The sequence below is a fragment of the Triticum urartu genome, chromosome 4 (assembly GCF_003073215.2).
Source record: "Triticum urartu cultivar G1812 chromosome 4, Tu2.1, whole genome shotgun sequence".
Lineage (NCBI taxonomy): Eukaryota > Viridiplantae > Streptophyta > Magnoliopsida > Poales > Poaceae > Triticum > Triticum urartu.
Window position 1 is genome coordinate 431,516,598 of NC_053025.1, and position 20,382 is coordinate 431,536,979.

The window sequence follows — 20,382 nt, forward strand, 5'->3', positions numbered from 1 at the left end:
TAGAGGCATACTAGTGACACTCCGTTTGTCTATGTATTCACACATGTATTATGTTTTCGGTTAATACAATTCTAGCATGAATAATAAACATTTATCATGATATAAGGAAATAAATAATAACTTTATTATTGCCTCTAGGGCATATTTCCTTCAGTATCATCATTGGGCCTTCTACGGGTCGTATCATTAATGGGCCTTATACGGGCCGTATGATCAATTGCCCAAACATGGGCCAATAACATACCACTTTATGGCTGTAAACGGGCTAGAGTTGGAATCGTCCGTTCATGGGCCGACCATAATGGGCCGTCGTTAATCGGCCGTATTTGACGACGCTATGAAAATGGCCCAACGTATTAACGGGCCACAAATGGGCCAACTGTAAGCACGAGCTGAATTTGGCCCACAAGCAGAAAATGACAGTAACGGGCCGTAAGTAACCGAATGCTGGAAATGAGCCCAAGAATAAATGGGCCCTGAGAAGGCCAAAAGATAATATGGGCTGGAAACGGTCCAACAGAATAATGGGCCGTTAATGGGTATCAAGTGATACACTATTCATTACGGGCCAGTTTTACCATGGACCGTTAATGGGCAGAGGGTTACTAAGGGCCTCATGTGGGCCAAAAGACGTCATGGGCCATACATGGGCCGGAAGTTAAAACAGGCTAGAATTATATTGGACGGCCCAGATGACGCTACTGGGCCTAATTCGGATAGGCCGTAAACGGGCCCTGGGTTAGCGGGCTGTAAATGGGCTATATGCGAACAGGTCGTTAACAGGCTTGCCGTGGGCCGGGCCACCACCTTTTGACCAAGTCAAACAGGCCGGCCTTTTCACAGGAATGGGCCTCTATTGGGCCGTGCCACATGTTCACGTATCATAGGCGCTTTCGGTCCAATGAGTGGATGACATCTGTCCCAGCGGTGAGCCGACACGTGTTTCCTCCAGCCAATGATGATTTTACACGTGGAAAATCCCTATTGGTCGGGGCTGTTAACGGGTTATCGGATCCAAAACTGGACTAGATAGCTTAGCGGCATTCCGTTACGGTGGATGCCACGTGTCGGTCACCCTTGACGAAAGCACTTCTGTGACGCACGATTTATCATCATGGAAGTGGACACTTCTGTGATGATAATTTTGGCAATGTCATGGAACACTTCTACGACAGCACAGGTATGACTATCTTGATTCTGTCACAAAATTGTCATGGATGTACATGCATGACAGAAAACGTGACCTACTCTGACAAACACGTATCATCACGGAAGTGTATTTTTTGTAGTGATTATTTGTAAAATGGCAATTGACATATCGATCAGATCCCAGTTTCACACTCGCACCTCGGCACGGGTTGCCAGTGGCTCGATATGGGAACAAATGAATTGCCGACAAGTCCGAACAGCTTTATAGCACACTTCGGCGTCGCGAGTTTGGCCTTATATGCATCAGCTCCGAATCATGTCTTTGGTCAATAGCTGGGTTGCCCGGCTCTTGTGCTTACTACCTTACGTTCCACTATATCGGCTAGGGTAGTAAATCGAGAACTACTGCGACTGTGTCCTATTTTATCCGGATGAGCACCTCAGTAGAGAAAGCCGAAAACAGACTGTCATGATGCGGCGAGAGCTGGTCAACCACTCGATGACTTATTGGAATCTTTTGCGATTCCTCCCTTATTGCACGAAGGACCGTTCTTCTGGTCACTCATGTAATGCACCGTATTTGGAAGACTGCGTACATACCAGGGGCTATATCGTACACCCACTGTCAAACTCCTATGGCTAAGTGAAAGTGCTAAAGCCCTATAGTCCGATTTCCTAGTTCGCCGCATTGACACCTCCTTCACGGACCAAGACGTTGGATCAAGAGTGATCAAGTGCTTTTCCGAACACCCCCATATTTTATGCGAGGGGGCTGAAGCCGATGACTGGAAAACTTTCAGATTATACAAAAAACGGCTGCACAGGAGGAGCCATAATTTCAAGGCATACTCTTAAAACATAAATAATATTGTTTCTACAATATCAATACATTTCACTCGAACATCATCTATTTCGAGCACTGACCCTCTATCAAGCGGGTACCCTCTAAAACATCCTCAAAATAATACTCTGGCATGTGATGCTCCTTGCCCTTGGGTGGACTTTTTGCTGCAACATCGGTGGCCTTCATCTTCGCCCAGTACGTCTTCACACAGGCAAGGGCCATGCGTGCACCTTCAATGCACGTGGACCACTTAACAGCGTTAGTGGAGGGCACCGCATCACCTAGTCATCGTACCAAACCAAAATAACTATTCGGAATTGGCAACATCCGGACTATGATATCCTGCATGGCAGAGCTAGATATTTTGTGGAGCTCGGCCCACTGGGCCATCTGTTTGTTTAGTAACAGGTGGCGCTTTGGCGTGCCAAATTGTGACCAAAAAAGCTTCTCCGTTGCATGCCCTTCCCGCGCTTCGTAAAACTGCGCCGCATCGGAGGCACTCTTCGGCAAGTCCAAAAAGGCACCTGGAGAGCACCACATTTGATTAAGCGGGGCATACTTCGGATTGCTGAAACTTAGTCTATAATAAGAAAGGCTTACCGACCGCTATCTCCCCAGCTTGCCGGATCTCTTCTCGAGCCGCTCTAGACTTAGATTGGGCTTCCCTTGCCTCCTGTAATGCCTTGTCAAGATCGGCTGCTTTGGCCTTCTTATCCTTCTCAAGGAATTTGCACCGAACAGTGCCTTCCTTCAGTTCGCACACCATAGTGGCCATTCTCTCCTCACACTAACGCTGCGCGGCTTGTCCGGCCTCTAACTCATCAGCTGCCTTCTTGGCGGCCACATTGCTTACCCGGGCTTGCTCCTTGGCTCGAGCAAGTTCAGCCCGCAGGGTCTCAACCGTGGCAGCACCACCTGCAGATACACACCTTTTAGCACATAATTCTAGCTTTGTGCCTTTGTTACTATACATATTCTAACACATACCTTGCACCTCGTCGAGTCGCCTGTTAATAAGCATGATGTCATCATTTGCCACATCAAGCTTATGCCCCAAACCTGCAACCTCCGTAGCATGGGCAGTCGTCATGGAGGGAACATCATGTGTTTTCAATCGTTAGATTATTACCTGAGAACATATTTTTTTGATCCTCTGATTGCCTACCTTTGGGCGCCAACCAGAGTCTCAGGGGCTACTATCTGTACACAGGTGCATTTTTCGCGTAGAGAGCATAATCGAAAATATTAGATACCTCAAAGCCTCTTAGTAGGCCCATGAAGGCTTCATTCAATCCGCTTTTTCATGGACAGAATCCTCTCAACCACTGTACCCATCAAGGTACGATGATCATCTGAAATTGACGAATACTGTAACATGTCCGTCAGTGTATCCGGCGCATCCGGATTCCTGGAAGCAGCTGTGGCAGTATGGACTCCCATCGACAGGGTATGTTTACGCGACCCTGGAGTCGTCTCCGGCTGTAAACCGGGTAGTCCGGAGCCTTTGTTATTGACCCTTGTAGGGACCACACACTTCGGACTCGGGGTGGCCGAAGTTTCACCATGGCGCACTGGCTCTGTTATCCCCCGATCGGGAGAGACCCTCCGGGACGACACCTCGACGTCGTCCGCCCCGTTGGACGAGGAAGCTTGTGGAGGCATTTCGCTTTCCGTCATCTCGGGTAAAAGGTCCCCCGAGGAGGAGGATTGTTGAGGAAAACTATGTGCCGGACTGCAAAACGCATATTTTAGATGTTACCTTTGCAAAAAGAAAAGGAATGGGGTGTTTTAGGTATCTTGTTCACTTACAGTTCGGCTAAAGGCTCATCCTTACAAGGGGATTGTGCAATAGCAACACCTTCCGAGCCTGAACCAACTGACAGGGGTGTTTTACCCTTCTTAGGATCCCTTACCTCCCAATTCTTGGAAGCGGCCCTTTTCTTACCATAGGAAGAAGGGATATCAACTTCTCCTTCCCTTTTGTCTTCGGAAGAGGGAGCCCTAGTCTCCTCGGACACAGTGTGTGGTTTGCCTTCAGGATGGAAGTCGCCTTTGGTGCCCCCGCTCTTCTCATTCTCCTCTTCCACCGGTGCCTGGTATGGCGCCAGGACGAGTATCCTTGCTAGTACGTGACTAGCTGAGTCTTCAGGAAGAGGAGCCGAACACCTGATTTGCTCCGCCTTCTTTATCCAACCCTGGAAGAAGATGGTTTTCTCAAGCATCTTCTTATGAGAAGCATATCTAAGCTATGTTCAAGAATTGAATGCTTACCGAGGTATCCAGATGGTTGCAGTTAAGGCCGATGTCCTATGTGGTATCCGGCCACTATTTTCGTTTCCCGAAAAATGATTTCCACATTCCTTTGTGCGTCGCACCGAAGAATTGCTGAAGGGTTCATGGTCCTTCTGGATTAAATCCCACATACGGAGAGTCTGTCTTTGGCATGGGAGGACTCGGCGGACTAGCATTACTTGAATCACGTCGATGAGTTTGGTGTTCTTCTCAAGGAGACTCCGAATGCAACTATTTAGAGTCTGCACCTCATCAGTTGATCCCCAGTCCAACCCCTTATTGACCCACGATGCGATTTGAATTAGAGGGCCAGATCAGAACGTAGGCATAGCCGCCCATTTGGTGCCACGAGGTTCGGTGATGTAAAACCACTCCCGCTGCCATAAGTCGGCATATTCCATGAAGGAGCCTTTTAGCCAGGGAGCATTGATAAGTTTGCTCACTGTAGCACCACCGCACTCTGCTCGCCCCCCGTCGACTACCCTCGGCTTTACCTTAAAGGTCTTAAGCCATAAGCCGAAGTGTGGGGGAATACGGAGGGAAGCTTCGCATGTTATAATGAACGACGAGATATGAAGGAAGGAGTACGGAGTTAGATCTTGAAAGTCTAGCCTGTAATGGAACATAAGCCCTCGAACAAAGGGGTGGAGGGCAAACCCTAGCCCACAACCCTCTTGCTAGATCTGGGAGTAGGAATAACCTGCCCTTGAGCAGGAAGCCTGTGGGGGATTTCCACGGACAGGTATCTGGCTGCCCAAAGCTTCACGATGTCCTCCTCTGTGATGGAGGAAGACACCCACCGACCTTGAGGACTGGGGCTAGACATGGCTGGGAAGCTTGAAATAATCGAAACCTTTGGCGTTGGAACTCAAGGTTGGAGAGGATGAGGAAAGGGTTGGCGTAAAAAGCCAGACGGGCTCTAGTCCCTTTATAAAGACAATAACTATCAAACACCTCCTCCTCGACCTTGAAACCTGCCTATTCATAAGGAATCATGCCAACCGGACGGTTGGAATACCCACACCCGTGTTGATGAGGATCCTGCAATAAGGGGACACGATCTCTGCTTCGACAAGACATGCCAATGAAACCGCGCCTCGGAACATGGAACGACGAGCGAAGAAGAAAAATGGTTCGATATAATAACCAGGTGGTGACGTGATATCACGTCCCAGAAAAATTGTCAGCAGATTGGACTTGTGAAATATTATATTCTCTGCAGAGGCGTGTGGAACTTGTTTTGCAGATCCGGACACGATCTTTGTGTTTGAAGACTATGTCGGAGTATTTGGAGGAGGAACCCGCCTTGCAATACCGAAGACAATCTGCGCGCTGGACGCCTTGTCATTGAAGCTTGGTGCAGGGGCTACTTAGGGAGTCCTGGATTAGGGGGTCCTCGGGCGTCCAGACTAGTGTACGTGGGCCGGACTATTGGGCCATGAAGATACAAGATAGAAGACATTCTCCCATGTTAGGATGGGACTCTCCTTTGCGTGGAAGGCAAGCTAGGTGGCTGGATATACTATTTCCTTTCTTTGTAACCAACTTTGTATAACCCTAGTCCCCTCTGGTGTCTATATAAACCGGAGGGCTTAGTCTGTAGAGACAAAGAACAATCATAATCAGATAGGCTACACTTCTAGGGTTTTAGCCATTACGATCTCATGGTAGATCAAATCTTGTAACACCCATACTCATCAATATTAATCGAGCAGGATGTAGGGTTTTACCTCCATCGAGAGGGCCCAAACCTGGGTAAACATTGTGTTCCCTGCCTCCTGTTACCATCAACCTCAGACACACAGTTCGGGACCCCCTACCCGATATCCGCCGGTTTTGACACCGACAGCGTCCCAGCCGGAAAACTGCTTGGGTTCATCGTGTCCAACAAAGAAATTGAAGCAAACCCAACAAAAATCCGGGCCCTGTCTCAATTGGCAATGCCAACAGACTTAAAACAAGTCCAAAAGCTAGCAGGGTGCGTGGCAGCATTGAGCCGTTTCATCTCCAGATTAGGAGAAAATGCACTGCCACTTTATCGCCTGCTCCGACACACCGACCACTTTGAGTGGACGGATGCGGAAACAATCGGATTGGAAGAAATAAAATCCTTGTTAGCAAATAACCCAATCCTTGCCGCACCAAACGTCGGCGAGCCTATGCTACTGTACATATCAGCAACTCACCAGGTGGTGAGCACCGTGCTCGTCATTGAACGAGAGGAGGAGGGACACAAATTCCCACTCCAAAAACCAGTATACTATGTGTCGGCGGTCCTCGCACCATGCAAATCCTGATACTCGCACTATCAAAAGATAGCATATGCGGTGTTCATGGCATCTTGGAAGCTGCGACACTACTTTCAAGAGAGCTCGATCATGGTGGCCTCCGAGGTACCAGTCAATGACATCATAAACAATCACGATTCCACCGGTCGCATTGCAAAATGGGATATCGAGCTCTTACCATTTGAAATAACATACAAGCCATGCCGAGCTATTAAATCTCATGTGTTGGCCGACTTTGTCAGCGAATGGATAGAAGCCGAACTCCCTAAAGAGTACAACACATATTCCAACTAGGTGATGTACTTTGACGGCTCTAAAATGTTAGCCGGATTGGGGGCCGGTGTCATCCTAACATCCCCTACAGGGGACACAGTCCGTTATGTATTACAAATCATGTACACGGAGTCCAATAACGCGACAGAATATGAAGCATTGCTGCATGGACTTCAGATGGTCGTTTCTATGGGCATACAACGCCTTGTGGTGCGTGGGGATTCAAACCTCACAATATCTCAAATTAACGCAGAATTCGATGCAAAAGATCCGAAGATGGTGGCCTACCACAATGCCGTACTCAAAATATCAGCTCGGTGCTTGAATTCCACCATGTGGCCCAAGACAGTAATCAGGCAGCGGACATCCTCGCTCAAATGGGTGCTAAACGCGACCCTGTCCTGCCTAACACCTTTGTGGAAAGGCTTTTCAAGCCATCCATGGTATGGCAGGACAACAGCGGAAATACCAGTCCGGCGCCGATCACACCCTCGGATGCCAAAGACGACTCGGATATCACTGGGGGCTCAGGCACCGAGCCAACACCTTCCGCCCATGCAATCATGGCCGTAATCGCTCCATGGACCGAACCCTTCCTAGCCTACCTTAATAGGTAGGAGCTCCGTGATGATCAGAATGAGGCTCGTCGCATAGTTCGACGCTCCAAAGCCTACAAAGTTCACGAAGGGGAACTCTACAAGAAAAGCACTAGTGGAGTTCTTCAAAGATGTATCTCCGAAGAGGAGGGGCGGCAGCTCTTGGCCGAAATACATGCTGGCCTCGGCGGCCATAACGCCACAGCTCGGGCCCTCATAAGAAAGGCCTTCCATACAGGTTTCTTTTGGCCCACGGCCCGAGCAGATGCACATGCCCTTATACAACGTTGTGTCGGGTGCCAGCTCTTTGCCAATCAAAGCCATATGCCGCCCACAGCCCTAAGAACAATCCCCATTACCTGGCCTTTCGTGGTCTCAGGGCTAGACATGGTCGGACCCCTTAAAGGGGGAAGCCATAAGAAGAAATATTTACTAGTTATGGTGGATAAATTCACTAAGTGGATGCCAAACTAGTAAAAACGGCTGAAGCCGGACCAGTGACAGATTTTATCTCTGGCGTTCTACATTGTTATGGTGTCCCACATAGCATTATTACGGATAACGGCTCTAATTTCACAGCTGATGGGGTAAAAAATTGGTGTGTTAATCTAGGTATTAAACTTGATTATGCCTCCGTGTATCACCCCCAAACAAACGGTCAAGTTGAACGTACCAATGGCCTGATAATGAGCGGCATCAAACCCAGACTAGTGCGATCCCTGAAGGAGTCGGATATACACTAGGTCGAGGAGCTCGACTCCGTACTCTGGGGGCTAGGGACCATGCCCAACCATATGACCGGATACACACCGTTCTTCATGGTGTACGACACAGAGGCTGTCTAGCCCTGCGATATTATTCATGACTCACCTCGAGTGTGCATGTATGAGGACAAAGAGGCCGAGCTCGATCGGCAAGACGACTTAGATGGCCTGGAGGAGGAGCGCGATGTCTCAAAAGCCCGTTCCGCATTCTACCAACAATAAGCTCGAAGATACCAAAGCAGAGAAGTGCGGGCAAAGACTTATAATGTCGGTGAACTCATTCTATGACTACCAGAGAAGAAAAAGAACAAGCTCAAACCCAAATGGGAGGGTCCCTGTCAGTTTCAAAACCGGCGGATGTCAGGTAGGGGGTCCCGAACTGTGCGTCTAAGGCGGATGGTAACAGCAGGCAGGGGACACGATGTTTACCCAGGTTCGGGCCCTCTTGATGGAGGTAATACCCTACGTCCTACTTGATTGTTCTTGATGATATGAGTATTAGAAGAGTTGATCTACCACGAGATCGTAGAGGCTAAACCCTAGAAGCTAGCCTATGGTATGATTGTCTGTTGTCCTGTGGACTAAACCCTCCGGTTTATATAGACACCGGAGGGGGCTAGGGTTACACAAGGTCGGTTAGAAGGGAGGAGATTTACATATCCGTATTGCCTAGCTTGCCTTCCACGCCAAGGAGAGTCCCATCCGGACACGGGACGAAGTCTTCAATCTTGTATCTTCATAGTCCAACAATCTGGCCAAAGGATACAGTCCGGTTGTCCGGAGACCCCCTAATCCAGGACTCCCTCAGTAGCCCCTGAACCAGGCTTCAATGACGATGAGTCCGGCACGCAGTATTGTATTCGACATTGCAAGGCGGGTTCTTCTCCAAATACTTCATGGAAGATTTTTGAACACAAGGATAGTGTCCGGTTCTGCAAAACAAGTTCCACACCCCACCGTAGAGAGAATAATATTTCCATAAATCTAATCTGCTGACACGTTTTGGCAGCACAACATTACGTCACGACCCAGTCCTTATCTGAACCATTTTTCTCAACCATGTTGCGCATATTGCGAGGCAGTTTTTCTGTCACGTCTTGTCAAAGCAGAGATCGTGTCCCCCCTTATTACGGGATTCTCATCAATACGGACATGGGTAACCCAACCATGCCTGTTGGAATGACTCCTAGATCTTAGGCAAGTCCAAAACGGCCACAAGGAGGACGCTTGATATTCACCTTCTTTATAAAGAGGACGATGCTTTTTCTTTTTTCCCTCTCGTGATCAATCGAATCCTTCCCCCGCCTCGAGTTCTAACACCCAAAGCTCAGGTCAGGCGCTTCAGACCTTCAACTATGTCTGGATCCAACCTTCAAGGTCGGTGGATGCCTTCCTCTGTCACAGAGGAGGACATCAAGATTGCACGAAGCCTTCCTGAGTCTGCTAAAAGGCTTTGAGGTACATGAAATGGTGTATGTTTTTGGTAGTACCGCACACGTTAGGTGTGCCCTATGCAGATAGTAGCCCCTAAGACTCTGGTTGTCATTGAGAATAGCGGCAACCTGAGGATCTTATTCCCAGGTAATAACCCGACTGCCTTTATGTGCAGGTGGCTGAGGCTCCGGTGGCTAGCCGAACTGATGGGTTTAGCAAGCTAAAGCTGCAACTTGATGCGGCCGATGCCGATATCGTGCTTGTCAACCAGCGGCTTGACGAGGCACAGGGTAAGTGATTTCTCTGGTGATCGTCACATAATAAGAGGAGCATGATGCCAGTATCTTTAATATGTTGTGACTGCAGATGGAGCTGCCACCGTTGAGACCCTTCGGGCGAAGCTTTCCTGAGGCAAGGAACAAGCAAGGAGTAGCAATGCGGCCGCTCTAAAGGCGGCCGAAGAGTTGAGGGCCGAACCGGCCGCACATTGCGAGAGCAAGGAAAGAACGGCCAAAATGGCTGTAGAGTTAAAAGATGCTGCTGACCGTTACCAGCTTTTTGAAGAAGAAAGCCGAGCGAGGGCGACAGACCTGGAGAAGGCCCTGGTAGCAGCCAAGGAAGCTCGCTCCAAAATTAGAGCAATGAAGGAGGAGCTACATCAAGCTGTAGATATCGTGTCCGGGAAGCCCTTCTTGTTGTGGAATAAATTCGGAGATCCGAAGTATGCTCCTCTTGACCGACTATGGAGTTCTGCGGATGCCTACGTGGATTTGGCTGCAAGTGCTGCTAATGCGGCCGAATACTTCAAGGATCAGAAAGATCGCGAAGTGGAAAAGTTGTTCTGGTCATAGTTTCATGCTCCAGTCCGTCCGCTGCTGTTGAATGAGCGAATGGCCGAGTGGGCCGAGCTCCATAGGTTGTCCGGACTTGCCATGAGGTCCGTTGTGGATCATCTGTGACCGAGGGGGCCAAGGCCGAATAGCTATTTTAGTTTAGTGCAACAATTCCTTGGTGTTGTGCCACGCGTCGATGCTATGAAGAGATCGGCGTGCATAGAGGGTGAGCGGATGGCCTTTGCCCGTGTCAAGACATACTGGGCGGAGATGGAGGCCACCACTATTGTGACACAGGGTTCGGCCGTAGGCCGAGTGGCCGCCGAGCACTACTTTGAAGAAGTTCTTGAAGGCGCTCGTTCAATAGAGGCTCAGTGCTCGAAGAATATTATGTTCTAGTGGCATGTACTTCCATTGTAAAAACAATGTTTTATTGAGTTATCAAGGATGTATTTATACTTTTGCCTGAAAGTACTATGATGCCTCCTATTCGGCCGTTTATGTATATAAGTATATAACCTAAAAGTTTGCAGTCGTCGGCTTCCGCCCCCACGCATATAATGCGGGGGTGTTTGCAGAAAATGTGAATCCACACTTGATCCAACGTCTTGGTCCATTAAGGAGGTGGTAGCACAGCGAACGAGGCAATCAGACTATATTGCTTTAACACTTTCACTTAGCCATAGGAGTTTGACGGTGGGGCTACTATATAGCCCTTGGTACTTCTGCGCTCGTCCAAATACAGGACGCGTACGTACATGACCGGGAAACAGCCCTTTGTTAATGCAGAGGAATCCCGAAGATTCCGCTGAGTCATCGAGTGGTTGACCAGTCTCTCGTTATATCATGACAGTCAGTTTTTGGCTTTCTCTATTGAGGTGCTCATCCGGAAGAACCAGGGCACAATCGCAGTAGTTCTCCCAGTGCTACCTTAGCCGATATAACGGAACGTAAGGTACCAAAACATGGGAGCCGGGCAAACCCAACATTTTACCAAAGACATGATTCGAAGCTGATGCATATAGGGCCAAACTCGCGACGCCGAACACTCCCTATGGTGTTCGGTCTTTATAACATATACCGGGCTAAACAATGCCCTTAATAATAAACCCCATGTGTCCAGGTACGTGCAATATCTTCACGTGGCCACATGCCAATAACGTCAGCATCCTTCTCGGTTGTGTGGAGTATCCGGAGGATGTGAGCAACGAGAGACAGTAAAAATGCTTTACGGAGGGTATTAATCTAAAAAGAAACCTTTGGGCGGGTCCCTGCTGCACGTCTATGCCCGTGTCTCTGTTGTGCCGTGTCCTGGACGGGTGTAGCACGATTGTCATCTGTAAAAGGAAAGAACTTAGGTGAAAGTTGTCGTGGCAAAAAAAGGAAGAATTGGTTATAATCAATGAACTATCAAAATTCAAGAGAAGTCAAGTTGAGCCGGGCTGGCCCTGATTACACGCGGGAAGCCCCTGGTATCGTCTATGAGGATTTGATCATTAAACCAATCTAATGTATATGTGGTGAAGCATCGGACTCGTCTAACCGTATCCGTGGTCTTGACGACCTGTCATTTTTCCTGGTTGGTGAGGCCGTCTAGTTCGCGGGTGTTAAAGCCGCCGCATCCTCTTCCGTACGTAAAAAACGTTTGGTATTTCCGCTAACTGTGATGATGCCACATGGACCGGGCATCTTAAGCTTGATAAAAGCATAATGCGGTATTGCATAAAAACGAGCGAAAGCCATTATTCCGAGTAGTGCTTGATAACCACTTCGGAATGGAGCGACGTGGAAAGTTAACCTTTCGCTTCGGAAGTTATCGGGAGAACCAAATACAACCTCTAGCAGTAGAGAGCCCGTACAGCGGGCCTCTTGGCCTGGTATTACTCCCTTGAAGGTAGTATTACTGTGGCTTATTTGTGTCGGGTCTATCCCCAATTTGCGGACTGTGTCCTGATATATCAGATTTAGATCACTGCCGCCGTCCACGAGGACTCGTGTGAAATGGTACCCGTTTATTATTGGGTCTAACACCAAGGCCGCCAGTCCTTCGTGCCGGATACTTGTCGCGTGATCCCTACGATCAGAAGTGATTGGGCAGGCCAACCAGGGGTTGAGCCTAGGTGTGACGGGCTCTATGGCGCGTGTATCTCAGAGTGCATGCTTGCTTCTCCTCTTCATCACATGGATCACGTTTACCATGTTAACCTCTGGTGGGAACTTTTTCTGTCCTCCGGTGCTTTGCGGGCGAGGTTCATCCTCGTCTTCGCTTGGTGTCTCTTCCCCTTTGTGTTCGGCATTTAGCTTACCGGCCTACTTGAAGACCCAACATTCTCTATGGGTGTGATTTGTAGGTTTGTTGGGGGTGCCGTGAATCTGACAGAGCTTGTCATGAATCTTGTTTAGGCCGGATGGTCCTTCTCTGCTGCCTTTGAAAGGCCTTTTCCGCTGACCAGGTCGACAGCGCCTGAATCCAGCGTTTACTGCCGTATTATCTGGGCTACCTTCTTTGTTTTGACGCTTGTTTTCGTTGCATCGTGGTTTTCCATTGCCATCCTCGACTTCGGATGTGCTTGGATCGCTGGTGCTGCTGCAGGCCAACTAGCTGTCTTCGCCCGCGCAAAAGCTGTTCATGAGGCTTGTTAGGGCTGCCATTGTTCTCGGTCTTCCTTGGCCGAGGTGTCTGGCGAGCCATTCGTCTTGGACACTGTGTTTAAAAGCTGCTAAGGCTTCGGCGTCCGGACAGTCGATGATTTGGTTCTTCTTGGTGTGGAACCTGTTCCAAAGCTTTCGGGTGGACTCTCTGGACTGTTGGATTATATGACTTAAATCGTCTGCATCCGGAGGTCGGACACAAGTCCCTTGAAAATTAGCCCGAAAAGCGTCCTCGAGCTCCTCCCAACTTCCAATTGAGTTTTCAAGGAGGCTTTTCAGCCAGTGCCGAGCTGGCCCTTTAAGCTTGAGGGGCAAGTATTTAATGGCATGGAGATCATCTCCGCGAGCCATATGAATATGGAGGATAAAGTCCTTGATCCAGACTCCAGGGTCTGTGGTCCCGTTGTACGCCTCTATGTTCACTGGTTTGAATCCTTCTGGGAATTCGTGATCCAGCACCTCATCGGCGAAACATAGGGGGTGTGCGGCACCCCTGTATTGGGATATGCAATGGTGTTTGGACGGTTGTAGTATTCGGTTTTGATTTTGTGCCGGAGCGTGCTTCCTAGATCCATAGATGGATCTGGTCGTGCCGGATTTTTGGCGCAAGTTCTCACGTAGATTATGTGTTGACTTATGTGCGACTTTATTAGCCGCTCTATCGGGGTCACAAGGTGGTGGATCCGGCCGGTTGGCCGTATCATTTTTCGGCTGTGTAGGCTCTAAGGCCTCATCGTCGAATTCAGGTAATAGCTTGCGCTTTGGATAGCTATATTTGTGGTAACTTCCACCATACTTTGTTTCGTTGTCGAGCACTTTGTTCCATCTGTGTTGAGCGTATCTCGTGCGGCCTTAAGCCTTTGCTTCTGCTTCTTCAGGATCCTCGTTGTGGCAATAAGCCTTTTGCGGAGGTTCTCTTGCTCCAAGTGCGTTTCCGGGATGATGTGTGCATATTCGTCCGGACTGTTTTCCTCCCCAGACGGGGTTTGATGAGGTTTATCCTTGGCGTCGCCGTGTTCGGACGCCGGATCCGCACTGTGTTCGCCGTTTGCGTCTTGATCGTGCTCTGCCAGCGGGGCGGCGCAGTCGTCGTTTCTTCTAGAGTCGACTGGACCGCTATTTCCTCTTGCGCTGTTACCGTTGTTTTTGCTATGGCGGGACTTAGAGCGGCGTCACTGATGTCGGCGCTTGGGTTGCTTGGGGGCGTATCCTCCGTTGTCTCCTCGCCATTGCCCTCTTTGGGTGTATCCACCATGTATATGTCATGTGATGAAGTGGTTGTTCGGCGCCCTGTGGGCGCTGGTTCCTGTTCGTCTCCTGCATCTTCATTCATGCCGTCGATGTCTTCGGAGTCGAAGTTAAGCATGTCGGTTAGGTCGTCGATAGTGGCTACCAAGTGGGTGGTGGGTGGGCAGTGAATTTCTTCGTCGTCCGCATCCCATTCTAGCCGAACATAGTTCGGCCAAAGGTTCTCCTGATAGGGAGAGAGACCTTAATGAATTTAGCACATCACCGAAAGGCGATGCTGAAAGATATCCCGGAGGTGAACTCCATGATCGGCGCCTAGTCAGGTTCGACGGGCACGGATATAAGCGACTTGGAGTCCATGGCCGTGGGTGAATCCAGTGGTTCGGCAACACGGCTCTCGTAAGGGGTGAAGTCAGCGTCTGGCTCTATCGTCGCTGAGAGCGCGGCCTCCGTGGCGGGGTCTATCCTTCTGCTCTCGGATGGCGCGATTTGCTCCGGATTGACAGCTGGAGTAGTTGCAGATGTGATCTCCCGCATACTGTCCGACGGTAGAGTTATGTCATGCTCGTCGTGACTGTGCGGCACACCTGACATGGGCTCAAATCCGTCGAAGATCAAGTATCCGCGGATATCGGCCGTGTAGTTCAAGTTTCCAAATCTGGCCTGATGGCCAGGGGCATAGCTCTCAATCTGCTCCAGATGGCCAAGCGAATTGGCCCGCAGTGCGAAGCCGCTGCATACAAAGATCTGTCCGGGGAGGAAAACCTCACCCTGTACCGCATCGTTACCAATGATCGAAGGAGCCATCAAACCTTATGGCGACAACACAGTGGAATTCTCAATGAAAGCACCAATGTCGGTGTCAAAACCGGCGGATCTCAGGTAGGGGGTCCCGAACTGTGCGTCTAAGGCGGATGGTAACAGGAGGCAGGGGACACGATGTTTACCCAGGTTCGGGCCCTCTTGATGGAGGTAATACCCTACGTCCTGCTTGATTGTTCTTGATGATATGAGTATTACAAGAGTTGATCTACCACGAGATCATAAAGGCTAGACCCTAGAAGCTAGCCTATGGTATGATTGTCTGTTGTCCTACGGACTAAACCCTCCGGTTTATATAGACACCGGAGGGGGCTAGGGTTACACAAGGTCGATTACAAGGGAGGATATTTACATATCCGTATTGCCTAGCTTGCCTTCCACGCCAAGGAGAGTCCCATCCGGACACTGGACGAAGTCTTCAATCTTGTATCTTCATAGTCCAACAGTCCGGCCAAAGGATATAGTCCGGCTGTCCGGAGACCCCCTAATCCAGGACTCCCTCAGTCCCTTCATTATAGATGAAGTTCTCACTGGAGGAGCCTACCGCCTTCTCAATGCATCGGATTATCGCTTAGAGCCGAATCCATGGAACGCTGCTAGACTCCGAAGATTCTACGCCTAAGTCCGGACACATACCTTTGTTCATTCCCTTTTTCTCCTTTACAATTTTTTTCCTTTTCTTTTTTCTCGTTTTTATATGATTTCTAGCGTGTGTTTGGGTCAGCCGCACACTTGACGGGTATACATCCTTAAATGTACACATCCCACCATAACTTGGGGCTTCTCTCAATAGAAGCTTATTATTATTTTGAGCGTAAAGCTCACCATATATATGTGTTGTTTTCTCATATACATCCTGTCTTCGCCATTATATGCACCTCTATGACTTAAGTTTTTGCCAAGTTGGGTTGCCTGGCTCCTGTTCTTATGCCCTACGTTCTCGCTTGTTCGGCTAGGGCATAAAGGGAGCACCTTTGCGATAGTTACAACCGGGTCATCCGGACATGTACCTCAGACGGGTGAAGCCGAAAGCTAGAGTTCTTAAGGGAATAATTGGTCAGCGGACAAATGACGAACTGCCTTCATTGCAATATAAACTCACAAAATATAAAAACTCTGCTGATTCTTTCACATCACGACTTAGGCATGCATAAATAATGCATGCTGACCCAGGGAGAAGAACCCTTAACGGAACTATTCTCTCTGGAAGATGTTTCTTACGCTAAAAATTAATATAACATAACTCCCCGAATACAGTTTGTGTGTTCAAGCACTATGACTGGATTGCCTGGTTTCCGAACATACTTGGTGTTTCCCACAGGTATAGTATTCGGAAACACTCCAACCCTTGGGCTTTGGAGGTAGAAGCGGAAGGTTTGCCATGACAATCTTTTCGAGTTCGGATGGAGATAAGTTTGGTGATAAAGTACATTGTTACATGGGATCAAACGCCTACTCTTTATCTATACCATCTATCAGGCTGTCTAGTTTATAGTCCTATTGGGAAAATTTGGCGGTTGTCTTTACTTGGTCATACACCAAGCTAACAAGAATTTCTTGTCCATCTGGTCCCCGAGGTCTCACCCGGGCCATGTGATTGGGATCAAGTCTATTATACCGCGTTTTTACCATGATCCAGGCTTCTCGTGCACCTTGTCGACATGCTGATACCTTCCATATGTCGAAGCGGCGTCGAGCTCCCTTGAATAAATTTACGAGCTCCGCCATCATTTTTGGAGGTGAATCGGATGGCCATAAAGCCTTAGCCATGTTCCCCATGGCTTTCCGAGCTTGCTTGTGCACTTTGGATAGCTCCAACAGCAAGTTATCATGAAATCTGGACACTTCTTCCTCGGGCCGCCCAGTTAACAAACCTACAGGAACACTCTCGTAAACCTTTCCATCAGGGGACCATATGAAAGTTAGGTTAAAAAGACATACTGAATATGTCGCCTTTCAGCTTTCTGTTCTCCTTCAAGGCATCCGACAATTGGGCTCGTACGTCCTTCAGCTCTTCAGCTTGCTTGATGTTTGCATCCTGTAGCTTGTTCTTCTCATTAATGGTCCCTCCCACATACATGAACATCCTTGAATGGGCCCTCCCACATGGGAGAGAGCTTGTGCAGCCCCTCCCTGGAGAGAACCCTTCTGAGCACGAGATCCCCTACCTCAAGGGTCCTGGGGCGGATGTTGCAGCTGTGGTATCGTTGTAGCAGCTGCTGATACCTTGCTGCTCACAGTGCGGCTTCCCGACGGCGTTCCTCCCCCAGCACGAGATCCATCCCCCACATGGCGTCCTGCTGAGCTTCGTCGAATGCTAGGACCCATGCGGAGCGATGACTAACCTCGTGAGGGAGAACAGCCTCCGCTCCGTAGACGAGGAAGAACGGGGTCTCGCCAGTCGGCTTGGTCGCTGTCGTGCGGATTGACCATAGCACGGACTGGAGCTCGTCGTGTAAGCCCCTGTCACAGGCCTCCAGCTTCTTCTTGAAGGTCCTGGCCTTGAGGCCCCTCAGGACCTCTGCGTTAGCTCGTTCAGCCTGGCCATTGCTCCGGGGGTGTGCTACCGAAGCGTAGCATATCTGCGTTCCAAGGTTAGCACAATACGTTTTGAAGAGATTACTTGTGAATTGCGAACCGTTGTCAGTGATGATGCGGTTAGGCACCCCAAACCGGCTCATGAGGCCCTTGATGAACTTGACTGCCGAGCCTGCCGGGAATGTGCGGACAGCTTCCACCTCGGCCCACTTGGTGAACTTGTCCATAACGATGTAGAGGTAGCGATAGCCCCCTGGCGCCCGAGGGGACGGGCCCAGAATGTCCAACCCCCAAACTGCAAACGGCTAGGAGAGGGGTATGGTCTGCAGACCCCCCGCAGGCTGATGGATCTGTTTAGCGTGAAACTGGCAGGCCTCGCAAGCCTTCACCAGCTCAACGGCGTCGCTGAGTGCTGTAGGCCAGTAGAACCCGCTGCGGAACGCCTTGCCGACGAGGGTTCGTGACGATGAGTGATGCCCGCAGTCTCCGCTGTGTATGTCCGCCAGCAGTTCCTTTCCTTGCTCCCTGGAAATGCAATGTAGGGACACATCATTTGGCCGCTTCCGGTAGAGCTCGCCATCCTGGATGCAATAAGCCATGGCCTGCCATGCCAGACGCTCCGCCTCCTCCTCGTTCTCCGGCAGAATCCCTTGCATCAGGTAGGTAGTCCTTGAGCTATGGGATCCAACATCCCTCCTGAGGTTCCAATGCCAGGAGCAGGTGTGCCCCTGATGCTGGCCGCAAACCGGAGCTCCTGAGGCAGGCGGCTGAGGAGGCTCCTCCCTTGATTGCGCCGCGCCTGATAGCGATGGTGCCGCCGAGGGCTTGAAGAGCTGCTCCTCGAAGACGCCAGGTTCCTGTGGCAGCCGCCTAGACGCCCTCTTGGCAATGTCATCAGCCTCCTGATTGGTGCCGCGAGGCACATGCTTCAGCTCCAGCCCCCAGAACTGTTTCTCCATCCTGCGGACTTCAGCGAGGTAAGCTCCCATGTGCTCGTCCTTCAGCTCGTATATCTTGTTGGAGAAGTTGACGAGGAGCTGTGAATCGCCCTTGATGCTGAGGCGCTTTACCCCTAAGGCGATCACGGCTTTCAAGCCTGCTATCAGGCCTTCGTATTCTGCTATGTTGTTGGAGACCTTCTCTCCGTGCTGGAAGCAGAGTTGCACGGCATAATAGAGTTTGTCCTGGGTAGGGAACACAAGCACTGCGCCAGCTCCTACACCGTGTCGGGAGAACGCCCCATCGAAGTACACGACCCAGCCGTCCGGTGCTTCACTTCCCGGGGAAAGTGATCGGTCTTCACCTACCTAGAGACTCGGCGCTTCTGCCCATTCTGCCACGAAATCTGCAAGTGCGGCTCCCTTGATAACTCTGGTCATGCTGAATTCTAGCTGAAATCCCTGCAGCTCAATGTTCCATTCGGAGACCCTTCCAGCTGAGTTGGGGCTCCTGAGCACTCTTTCCAAGGGGTACGCTGAGACGACCTTGATGGGATGTCCTTGGAAGTAGTGGCACAGCTTGCGCGAGGCCACTAGTAGCGAGAGGAGGAGTTTTTGAGGCATGGGATATCGTGCCCTTGTGTCCCGTAGCACCGTGCTGACGAAGTACACGGGATGCTCGACGAGGTTGAGGGTGTTGGCACTGCTTGCGTCCTCCAGAGGTCCAGGCGTCTCTGGAGACGACGGAGCCCCCGGGGCTTGCGCACCTGAAGAGGCCTCTCCTGCTCCGGGCGCGTTCTCCTGCTGCGGTTGTCCCTTTCCGGCTGTGGTTGTGGCCTTCGCGAGGCCCTCCTGGCTCTGCTTTGCTTCAGTTGAGACGGTCAATGCGGGCTTGGCACATCGCTCCTCCCTGACCGCCACCAGGGCTGCGCTGGCGGAGTAGGGGGTGGCCGCAAGGTAGAGCACCAGGGGCTCCCAAGGACGCGGAGCTACCATCACTGGCGGACTGGTAAGGTACCTCTTGAGGTCTTGGAATGCCTTGTCGGCCTCTTCAGTCCATTCGAAGGGGCCCTTTTTCTTCATCAGCTCGAAGAAGGGCAGGGCCCGTTCCCCCAGCTTAGAGATGAAGCGCCCCAACGCAGTCACACGCCCGGTGAGCTTCTGCATTTCTCTGAGGGTCCTCGGCGGGCTCATATCTTCGACTGCCTTGACCTTCTCTGGGTTGGCCTCGATGCCCCTGTGGGATACGAGGAAACCCAGGAGCTTTCCCGAGGGGACTCCAAATACGCACTTCTTCGGGTTGAGCCATAGGTCCACTTCGTTGAGGCTCGCAAAGGTTTCTTCCAGGTCCTGTATCAGGGTTCTTGCGTCACGAGACTTCACCACAATGTCATCGACATAAGCTTCAGCGTTCCTCCCGAGTTGTCGGCCTAAGGCGATGTGCATCAGCCGCTGAAAGGTCGCGCCTGCGTTGCGCAGCCCAAACGGCATGCACGTATAGCAGTACGCTCCACACAGGGTCAGGAAAGCCGTATTCTCCATGTCTTCTACCGCCATGTTGATCTGGTGATAGCCCGAGAAGGCATCCAGGAAGCACAATAGGTCACAGTCTGCGGTGGAGTCGACTATTTGGTCGATGCGGGGGAGCGGAAATGGATCCTGCGGGCAGGCCTTGTTGAGGTTGGTGAAGTCGACGCACATCCGCTCTTTC